Source organism: Bos indicus, chromosome 1, assembly GCF_029378745.1.
Source record: "Bos indicus isolate NIAB-ARS_2022 breed Sahiwal x Tharparkar chromosome 1, NIAB-ARS_B.indTharparkar_mat_pri_1.0, whole genome shotgun sequence".
In the NCBI taxonomy this organism is placed as follows: Eukaryota; Metazoa; Chordata; class Mammalia; order Artiodactyla; family Bovidae; genus Bos; species Bos indicus.
Genome location: NC_091760.1, coordinates 28,185,700 through 28,197,889, shown reverse-complemented (window position 1 = coordinate 28,197,889; position 12,190 = coordinate 28,185,700). Strand labels below are relative to the sequence as shown.

The 12,190-nt window shown below is 32.8% G+C and overlaps 1 non-coding gene and 1 pseudogene across 1 annotated transcript; one reads left to right on the top strand and one right to left on the bottom strand.

Moving 5' to 3' along the window:
- Nucleotides 1–3,719: 3,719 nt before the first annotated feature.
- LOC139185369 (U2 spliceosomal RNA) lies at nt 3,720–3,844 on the bottom strand (annotated as a pseudogene).
- A 7,168-nt stretch (nt 3,845–11,012) lies between these two features.
- On the top strand, nt 11,013–11,084 carry TRNAC-GCA (transfer RNA cysteine (anticodon GCA)). The gene has a single exon. It is a non-coding gene; the product is annotated as a tRNA-Cys (tRNA).
- Nucleotides 11,085–12,190: the final 1,106 nt, after the last annotated feature.

Below are 12,190 nucleotides of genomic sequence, written 5' to 3'. Positions count from 1 at the left end.
TTGTATTAAACTTGGTTAAAAATAGCCAAGTGCCTCAGATTATTCATCTCTTACATAATAAAAATACCATTTTTCTCACTGAATAATTTCAAGATATAAACAAAAGATTAATAGATGCAAACTCTAAATCTGGAACAAACTATTGGAATGTAAAATTATATGTGCATTCATACATACACCTTTATTTCCAGCCAACAAGCATTTCTGTGTGTGATTCTTGGCAGTTATGTCTGTAGTTTTTGTACCTTTTATTTTTATATAATTTCCATCTTAGAGGAAATTTGCAAAACACAAAGAAAACAGGTTTATATTAACTAGAATTCACCATTTATTTTTTATCCTTTTTGCTTGTATTTTACCATGATTAGATTTGTGTCCTCAATTTTGGAAGAAAAACCACAGAATTGATGTTGTCTTCCTCTGCGCTTCACATCAGGAGGTATATAACTTCAACGTGTTCCAATATTGCTCATGTTACCTTAATCACTAGGACAAAGTAGTTTCTGCTAGGTTTCTCCACATGAGAATGTGTTTCCTCTTTGTAATGAATAAATAATTTGTGGGGAAATACTTTGAGACCATGAAAATATCCTGCACCTCATCATAGTTTTACCCATTAGTATTAGCATCTGTTACTTAGTCTTGCCAGCATCAATTAGTACTGAGATTAAAATAATAGATGATTTTCTAATTCCATCATTTTACTTAAATGTATTGTCATGTTTCTGTAATATAAAGCTTTCCCCATGCCCCCATTTATTTATGTATTCATTTCTTTGCTCATGTCAGTGTGGACTGATAGATTATTTTATTCAGTGGGGGTTACAATCTTTACTATCATTGTTTAATTGTTCAAATTAATCCACATTTGCCTAGTGAGAGCCCATATAAGCTCATCACTCTTTCCTTTGAAATACTTTAGCACTTTTTTTGAGTGCTTTTTACTTTCTGACCTAATTTCTAGCATATGATATTTGAGGCTTATTTTATGTTTTTACTACTCTAGTCCAGGGATAAGTCTACTTCTCCAAGAAATCTTCATTATCTTAAATAACTATTAAGTGGATTCAGGGAGACTGCTATGTCATTGATTTTAGGCCTTATTAGTGAAAAGAGCTTGAAAAATATTCTCACACACACACTTACAACCACTAGTTAACATTTGTACACACTGCACACATGTATATGAGTATTGCTGCTGCTAAGTCACTTCAGTCGTGTCCGACTCTGTGCGATCCCATAGACGGCAGCCCACCAGGCTCCCCCGTCCCTGGGGTTCTCCAGGCAAGAACACTGGAGTGGGTTGCCATTTCCTTCTCCAATGCAGGAAAGTGAAAAGTGAAAGTGAAATCACTCAGTCGTGTCTGACTCTTAGTGACCCCATGAACTACAGCCTACCAGGCTCGTCCATCCATGGGACTTTCCAGGCAAGAGTACTGGAGTGGGGTGCCATTGCCTTCTCCGGTGTATGGGTAATGGATGGACACAAATAGTATATAGGTACAGATAAATATACTCGTCTGTGTCTGTGTCAGTCACTCAGTCATGTCCGACTCTTTGTGACTCCATTGACTGTAGCCCACCAGGTTCTTCTGTCCATGGAATTCTCTTGGCAAGAATAATGCAGTGGGTACCCATTTTTTTACCTCATGGGATCTTCCCAACTCAGGAATTGAACTCTGGTCTGCTGCATTGTAAGCAGATTCTTTACTGTCTGAGCCACCAGGGAAGCCCATGAGTTCCTAAGAGCATCTTAATACCTCTCATTCCAATCCAATGGCACAAAATTCATTCTAGTCTTCATTCTTTATAATACTCTTCCTCAATAGAGAGAATGTGGCTTCTATTATTTCCAACATATTTTTACTTATGTATTGAGTTATAGACTACAAAGAAAACATTATGAGAATTGATATCCCTTGACTACAGATTGTTTTTTAAATGTCTTCATGATTTATTTAGAATAGCTCTGTTTTGGTCCACTAATGTTGTGATGATTCATTGGAAATAAAGTTATATTACTGCTTGGAAAATATTTGACTTTTTAAACTCACAGTTATTGGTTTTATTTATTTGTTGGTTCTATTTCTTGAATAGTAATTGTTTTAGGGCTCCTATATGTTAAAGCCACTAACTTTTTATCTGTACCATATATTTTTCTGCCAATATCTTTTTTTCTTTCATTTAATTTGTTGGACTTTACTTCAAGTGTTTTTTTGTCATGCTAAATCTCTTATTATCATCAATATTATTAGACATTTCTAAATACCAATCCTTACTTTTATTGCACCTGGATTTTGAATCATAGTCAGAATACTTTTCCAATACACAAATTATAAAGCAATTTGGCCATTTTTATTTTAGTACTCATACAGTATTATTTTTCACACTTAGATTCCTATTATCTTGAGGCTTGTTCTTAGGTTTGATGTTTAATATCCTAAAGGAAATGAACCTTGAATATTCATTGGAAGGACTGATGTTGAGGCTGAACCTCCAATACTTTGGCCACCTATGCAAAGATCCAACACATTGGAAAAGACCCTGAAACTGTGAAAGATTGAAGGCAAAAGGAGCAGAGGCCTGTAGAGGATGAGATAGTTAGATAGCATCACTGACTCAATAGACATGAATTTGAGCAAATTCTGAGAAATAGTGAAGAAAAGGGAAACCTGGTATGCTGCAGTTCATGGGGTTGCAAAGAGTTAGATAGTACTTAGTGACTGAACAACAAAAACAATAAATGAGTCTAATTTTGTTTCCTAAATGGCCATTCAGTTGTCCCAGAATCATTTTTGCTCTAGTTGTTGAAATGTCACTTTTTCTGACAAGCAAGAATACTGGAACGGATTGCCATTCCCTTCTCCAAGGGATCATCCGGATCTAGGGACCTAACCCAGGTCTCCTGCCATCCTTTACCAAGCTGGTTTTGCATGTGGCCAAGCTCCTCCAACAATTCTCAGGTTTGGCCTAACACTGGTACCTTAACTTCTTCAGGACCGAAAACTTCTTCACTGTGTAAGTTGGGCACCAAGATATTGCTCTGCGTGACAAATGAGAGACTGCTCTTCTTATGTCACTCTTGATTCAGGCAGAATTCCTTCATCTACAGAATTCAATGCAATATCAGACAGCATAGGGGCTGGGGATGAGGAGGAAATATCACTCAGATTCAGCTCAGAGATGTTGTGCAGGTATGGAAAGAGACATGCACATATGCCTTTAAATAGGTGGGTCCTAATGTTTTGTTTTGCATATCTGGCTGTATCTGGATACAAACAAACCTTACTCAAAACTTCATGTAGCAGGCAACTCATTTAGTGACAACAAAATGGGCAGGAAGGCAGAAAACTTTTACAGGATGAAGGATAGGGGACCAGGAAGAGAAAAATAGAAAATGTATAAAGAACAAAGAAATAGTGTGGAGCCTAGGGTAGGCTTGGTATTTGGGGATTGGGTGATTGGGTGTACAGCAGTTTTGGTTAAGTGGAGCAGTTGCAGAGACATGAAAGTTGCCTAATTTGGGGGTTCCTGACAGCACCCCAGGACAGAGCCAATCCATTTTAGGACTAGAAATGTATTTTAACCATGTATATGTATTACACGCATTTTTATACACACTTATCCATGTTACATATACATATGTGTGTACCTTCCATTACAGATTGTAAATACTTCTCTCATACCTAAACACTCTATGCTTTTTAAACAGCTAGGCCAAAGAATCAGTATATTTTATTTTATTTATTTTTTTTTTTGTGTCCTCGGATAGAGGACGTATCAGATATTAAACTGATAAGAACAGATACTACACTTGATCTTAGCCAAAAGGCCGAGAAGCGATCAGAATCAGTATATTTTAATAAATATACATTGAAAAATTAACTAGCAAAATCTTTGGCATAAAAATATATAAAACAGATCTATCAGAGATTCAAAGAGAAGCATGCAAAATATCAATCATAGTGGGAAAAGATGATACAGAAATACTTATCTGATGGCACATGGATCAAATTTGGCCCACAATTATATTTGCTCTAGCTGCCTTACGTTAGCCTTCATCTGTTTTAATTTATTTTAAATTTGATTAGATGCCAATATTTTAAAATGTAAGGCAAGATTCCAGTGAGCAACAATGAAAATTGTTTTGTAAACTAATAACCTCAAAAATGTAGTGGCTTCAAACCACAATATTTATTTCTTCCTCAGGTCACTTATCCAATGAGGGTTGGAAAGACCTTCTCCTCACTGTAGTCATTCAAGAATCTGAGCTGAAAAAATTCAATCTCTTTTCATTCTTCCAAGATTATCACATTCAAAGGAAATATAGAAATCAAGTTTCAGCAGTTAAAATTTTCAACCAAAAAGGAGTTACACATGTCACTTTCCTTAATATTTTGTTGTTCAAAGTAACGACTTGAGTGAGTCTAATTTCAAAGCAATCTCAACTCATGCCCTAAATAAGGAAAGTCCAATGACTGCCATACTTTTCTATCAGAATGCAAAAGAATCTATTAAAAAGAATATAAATAAGGATACAGTGTTGGAATAAAACAACACAGAAACTAACTAGATTTATAGATAAATTTCCACACAAAAATAGAAAATACATGTGTTTATAGAAAGTATATATATTATACTTTTACAAAATCTAAGGTAATTTACCACAAAGAAAATTCAAGCAATTTTAATAAAAATATTACAAGCCATATTCCTTGATCAACTCACACAAATATTAGAAATAAGTAGCAAAAGAAGGTTAACTTTAGCATCTTAGAAATTCAAAAGCAAGATAACACTCTGTAAACAATCTTTTGAGTCACAGAAGAAATCAAAACTAAGATGACAAAGCCAATTTTAACAAAACTAAATGCAAACTATTCTAAATAAAAAAATACAAGTATAATAATTAAAGTCAAGGTCATATATGATTGATAGATGCAATCTAAATAATTTCTGATTTAAACAGAAAACTAATCTATATACAAAAGATTTAGATATTAATGACAATGGTTACACTATTGCTAATTTTTATTGGAATTTATAAACATCACAGGGAAAAATTCAAAACATTAAACCTGTTTGTATTTAAAATGAGTTAAAAAAAAAAAAGCATGTGTTCAAGAAGCTACAATAAGAAACCTAAGTTGAAAGAACTAGTAAAGGTGAAGACATTGATTGGATATGGGGGTTAGAATTAATTCATTAAGGAGAAAAGAGAAAATAAAAGAAGGTAGAATTTATGAACTTACATAAGAACCAGTTGAATTGACCAGTGCCATAGTCAGAGTTCTGGCTACTGCAATCAAGAGGAATAGGGAAAAAAAAAAAAAAAATGCAGATATCAATAATATATATGATATTGTCCTTAATAAAGTAAGACTAGCAAAAATTTAGTGGATACCTTGAATTAGTCAATATATTAATCAAATAAATATGTAATAAATTAAATGAATTTATAATAAATTGAAATAACTGGTAATTTTTTAGACCAGTTTCCTATCTTACAGCATATACCAAAACACAGTCAGATGAAGTAAATATTTAAGCATATATTATGCAACAATAGCAATATATAATTTTTATGAAACCAAAATAGTTGTAAATAAATATTTGCATAGCATACTGATTAGGAAGTAGCTAATAAAAATTCTATCAGTGTCAGAAATCCTAAAGAATAATGCTTTGTAAGCTGGAATACATACACTTTTTAAACTTCTAAATCCTAGATGGACTATTCACCAGAAAGACAAATGTCTCCATTTACTGACGCTTAATGGTAAAATAATGCAAATTGAATCAGTAATGAATCACTAAAAGTAACACTTCAGATTGTTCCACAAACGCCACCACCCCTCCTTGGGCAAAAGTTCTTTCTGTCACTTTTTCTTTCTCCAGCCACTTTCATGTTCACGTGACTTGTACTCAGTAGGATATTGGCAAAACTAACAGTATATCAGTCAGTTCAGAGCCAAAGTTGGAGGCATCAGATACCCATCTTAGTTCGCGGGCAATCTGTGATCATGAGAAAAACATGCCCCAGTAACATAGAGACCAGGAAGGATGAAGACATGTGAAGTAGACCTGGGCCACAGAGAAGCTTGAGCCCACTCTGAAGCCTCCATCTAGCCCCACCAACCCACAGTGTGGATCAATGTTGTGGGCAAATAAACAAAGGAAAGTTGTTAAAATTCACTGAGTTTTAAGGTATTTGGTTACTTAGCTATTGCTGTGGCAGAGTTGACTATTATAGCTGGTTTCATACTTGACTAATACTATGCAGTGATGTCAAAGAGAAGGGAGTAAAAAAACTTACACTGCCAAAAAAATTCTCTGGGACAATTTATGCAGCAAAAATCTGAGATTCTGTTCTAGATATGTTTTGTAAAGAAATCACTGTATAAACAAAAACATAGCTACAGTGATATACACTGAAACTTCATCATAGACGAACATCAATATTTAACAACTGACTAAATAAATTATTCTGAACTCATCCAATGTCATATTATGCAGCCACTGAGAAAGACTGTAAGAGCACACTTCCTCATGTGGAAATATGATTACATATTTTTAATTTTTAAAGTCATGGAACAAAATTTAATCTCCAGTATAAAGTGATAGCAGAATTCAGAATTGGTTAAGGCCAAATGTTAAAAGTGGTTATCTGAAGTTTCTACATTTTTTTCAGAATAAACTTATCTTTCATTTGAAAAATATTTAGTATAAAATTCTACAATTCATTCATAGTTATAATAGCAAAATAAATAATCTGAAGAATTATATGTTTCTAAAAATGTACAAAGAGGTTAATTCTTTTTTATCTTACATTAAAAAAGTGTGGTGATAGCTGAAATAGTGTCTCAACATCACCTAAAACTTGACATTTCAAATGCATACAATATATTTGTTTCTCTCACTAATTATGGAATATAACTTTTTTTTTAATTTTTAGGTCTAAATTTTACACATAGTTATGTTTTGCTGGATATATCATAATAGCTCTAATCCAAAATTGTATTTAAGGAAAAATTTTATTTGAACATTAATTTAATGCTTCTAAGTACAATGAATAGTGTTGTAGATGTTTACTTTAAATGAGAAGTTTTCCAAAATGAATCTAGATAGAGAACATTTATTCAAATTTATCATGTTAAGGTGTTTACTTTAAAGCCATGCTTAAAAATAACTTCTCATCTTCTGTTTATGCAAGTCACACCTAGTTAAGGTTTGAGTTTAATGTGTTTAGACATGGCTTACAATTCAATTCAACCTTGGACTTAAACGTCAATAAAAATGCCACGTATATAGGACAGTCAGTTTTCATCTTCTGACTTTGCATTAAACACTATTAAATAATGAATGCAATATAAATAAATTTGTGAAAGAAATAGCCACTGCATGTTAATACTCAATGCTATTCAATAATACATTGGACAGCAACATGCTAATTTCTGACTCCACTTTTGCTATACTATTAAAAGGATTACTCCAAAATCAGCCAACCACTTTTTCCAGTTTCCTCGACCTCTTGAAGTAACTAATACTAGCAATGTCCTTCTCTGAAGTGTTTCCTCTTTCATCTTCTGATACACTGCAATCATATTCCCATGGGAACTGTCCTATCTCTCTGAAAGTTCTTTTTGTAAATGTTTCCTGGGTCTTCTTTCTTCCTGCTCCCTAAAGAAGGGTCTTAGCTAAAACATAGATCAATGATCTGATAAAGTTGCTAGACTTATCTAACAAAAAGAAATCTTGCCTTCCTGGAACATTCTTTGACATTTTGTGAATTTTTATAAACTCATCTACTTCTATTCAATAAACAATAGGAGTGCACCTGTTCAAAAAGCAGAACAGCTGACTGTATTTTGGAAAAATAAAATAGCAATTTTTTAATCTTCTTAGTTGCTCCACCAGAAGAACAGAGAACATAGAAAGTCTTAAGTAAATAGCAAAACAAAAATAAGCAAAAGGAATCATAGATAATGTCTAAAACACCAGGTGATAAAGTCCCCAGTCTCCATTAAAACCCAGCTTTGTGCACTGAGAGTGAGAGGTGCCTGGCACACTTGGCAGTTAGAAATGAGGCCCATATGGGCAGTGAGGTGGTAAGAGAGTGATAAGTGATGAGGACTATGAATTAGAGGCTTGGGATGTGTTAGTCATATATGAACTAACAAGGCATAGAAAGGATTTTGACGTTTACTGAGATTTCAGAAGCACTTGGAAAGTTTTGCCCAGGAAAGCAAGGTAAGTTTAGAGCTGGAAGAGGAGTGAAGAGGAACTGAGGCAAGAAACCAGTTAATATTTGTAAAACACAAGCGCTATAGATCCTACAAAAACCTCTGACCTAATTATAGCACAGGAATGAAGTCTGCAAACATAGGAAACCGCATATAATTTTTTTTCACATGACAATACAGTACATGTTCTATTCAATGTGATTTTTCACTGAGTAAACCTATGCTTTTAGCATATCCCCCATGATGATTTAATATGTAAATAATAAAATGATAATTATTATTAATATAAATTTGTCCATGGTTCCCAGTTACACGGCCCACATTGTTATAATATTCTTGATTGTACCGTGTTTTTGTGTTTCATTTATTTTAGTATTTGATTTGTAATCCAAATTAGATATAAAAGTGAAAAACCCTTGAAGTTCAAAATGAAACAAGGGAACTTGGATGGGTAGATAGGCAGAAAGATAAAAGATAGATGTTACATTTGTATCATAATCTTTAATTTGAAATATATATTAATATAAACTCATTTATTTTTCTCTTTCCTAAAAAAAGTATTTCCTAACACATTTCAGTGTACACGGACAAGGGTTGGAAAAAATAAAATATTAAGTAGCAATGAGAATTCCTATCACTTAGGTCACTACATTGTGGACTCTAATAAATAAAATTTCCACCAAAACAAATCAGAACTCCCTGAAAAAAAATAAATTTTCATTCCAGAAGACAAAGCTATCAAGTACTACAGAAGATTAGCTAAAGGACACAAAATCAACATGTAATAGCTCTTTGTTTTCAAGGATGCAATATTTTAAGCATCCAAAAAAATGCGTGTATTAAATTTAAATATATTAACAACCATATTTTAAAGCTCGTTGAGTTAGTATGTTAAAAATATATCATTGTTTAACTTTTAAAATTGTTTTAACCTAACTCTAATCTGAGAATTAGCAAATTAAAGTGAAAGAATAAAACTGTATCCTGCTCCTTCTGTTTTTTTCTATATTTTACTATACCCAAATAGTTGATGAGAGGAAATCTATTTTTAGAGAAGAATTCCAAATTAAAAATGTGGAAGAAATGGTAGAGCTAAACCAAAACATAACAAACAAACACAAGAAGCTACTGTGAAATAATGGATCTAGTAACATCATCAAAGAAAAATAAAACTATTAGGTGGAAGATTAATGTAGGATTTTATCATGAATGAAACTGGCACATGAAAACTGGATCCACTGATCAATTTCACATCAAGTGACACAAAACATACAAATATAAAAACAAAATATCTAGAAATTATATAACTTAATGAGAAAGAAGGTAAAACATAAAGCTCATCTATAAAGTATTCTTGTAGAATCAAGAAGACAGTATGGAGGAGGCAGAAGAGGAGGAGGACTTGAATCATTCTTTTAGATCTAACTACCTTATAGAGTAAACTGAGATTTAGAAGCAAGAATGATGATTTACTACATGAATGTAATTTACCAAGTTCAGAATATAGGAAATGCTCTAAAACAAATGACACTAGACTGAAAAAATTAACAAACAGACAAGGAACAGCAAAGAAGAAAAAAAAAGACCCTTTGTTTGTTTCACTGGCTTTTGAAATATAGCAGTTTATTGTCCCATTTCTACCTGAAAACTACCCTATCTCTTTTTTGGAGAAAGTCCTCTGTACTGTTTTATGTAAGTCTAGAGTTAAATACAAGAAATTCATTTTGACTGGATTGCAGATAAAAAATCAGAAAACAAAACGTTTAAAAGAAAAATAGAACTTCTAGTGTTGTAATAGGCAAAAATTTTCAAGCATGATAGAAAACCACTAACCATAAAGCAAAAAATTGATAAACTGGACTGCATTTGGTTTAGAACTTCTGATCATCAAAAGGCCTTATTAACAGCAAAAAAAAAGGAGTTAGAAGTGGTAAGTCATGATATATGCAATACTGCATCCAACAGAGGACTCATTATAGGCTAAGGATTACAAAGCCATAGCAGGTCTGTCTCTGGTGTATTTCCAGAAACAAAGAGAATAAAGAGAGAGAGATGATTTATACATCAATACATGAAAATATATGAATAAATATTTTATAATGTTATAAGTGGGAATTATTTATTTGAAACACCAGGGAAGGTTTTTTTTCCTTTGGAACTGCATTTTTTGGGGCCTATATTAAGCTGAAAATTTCTCATATCTGAGCATTTAAATGAGTTCCTTATGTATAGCTATTGTCAAATCCTAGAAAAAATACACTATTATAGAAAGCCTCTTGAATTTGGTTCTTGTCTTATGCACCTTTTGCTTATTATCTTTTCAATTTACTTTATAGAAAAGAAGCATCCTGAAATGTATATCTAGTTTTTTCAATTAAATAAGATTAACTTGCTAGTAAATTCTGTATATACACTATACATGGTATTGGCATTAATCAGATTCCTTGGAATCTAACCTCCAGTTGGGTACCAGAATAAAAAAACTTTTTGAATATGCACAAAAGTATGCATAGTTATGTATAAATTATAAGCAGGTACTATAATATTAGGGGCTTCCCTGGTGGCTCAGATAGAAAACAATTAATATATTATTTATATTATAAAAGATACATAAACATTAAACTTTTAAGGAGGAGATTAAAATGTTATAAACAATATTGTAAAAATATTTTGCCAGTCATTATGACTTCATACAAGTATTAGATACAAGAATGAATATCAGTGTTAGGCTGAAATTCACAATTTGCCATAAGGCATGTAATTTTGGCTTCCCTGGTGGCTCAGATGGTACAGCATCTGCCTGCAATGCAGGAGACCCAGGTTCAATCCCTGGGTTGGGAAGATCCCCTGGAAAAGAAAATGGCAATCCACTCCAGTTCCTTTGCCTGGAAAAATCCCATGGACAGAGGAGCCTAGTAGGCTACAGTCCATGGGGTCGCAAAGAGTCGGACACGATTGAGCAACTTCACTTTCACTTTCATGTAATTTTATTTCAAACTGTCCTCTTAAATTTTTCATTTTTCCAAATTATTTGCCAATATCTTTAAACATTGTATTTTACGATTTATTTTTACCTTTCTCACATAGGTGAGGAATGACCCCCACTAACCTTATCAACCTTGCCATTGATGTTTGTCTGTGCTATTGTAGTTGGTATCAACCTGTATTTTCTATGCAGATTTTTTAAGCTAAATGTCTATTTCTAGTTTTAAGTTATTTAAAACCATATAATATAATGTAAAACAGGTAAAGTATTATAAGAAAAATGCAACATGTTGCACTCACTATGCTGAAAGTGGGTGAATGAATCAGGAAGTACTATCAATTCTTACCATTCTGGAATTCACGCACTTTCCTTAAAATAAATCATCTAGCATAGAAAAAACATGGATACTTACCATGGAAACAAAGTGGAGATGCCAATGTCAATCCATTTATTATATGAAAATTTTTGACCTTCATTTTATCCAGTAAAATATAACTATGTTACTCAAGCTATAGGATGTATTCAAGCAACTGTTTCTGGCAGCATTGATCTGGATGGTGTTATTATTAAGATTAGCAAAGAAAGTTGCAACACAACTTAAGTAAAAGACTTCTGTAGTATTCACAGATATATTCAGAACTGTCTCAGTTTTTTACCAAATTATTTGTCGAGTGTGTAACTTTGGGTCAAATCATTTAAATGGTCAGATCTCGCTGCATTGCAGGTCCTGATGGGGAAACACAGACTGACCCATTCTTTGTATTCTTTATTGTTTAATTCACATTTCCATGATAAGGTTGCTTCTTTTCATCTTCCATATTAGCAAAACTGAATAAATACAATGTACATCTGGAAGCTTTTTTGAAACGGAACCAGTAGAAACATTTTCTTATAGCAAGGTTCACACACACACACACACAAAAACATACATTACAGTATTTTCAAAAATTACTTCCAAAAT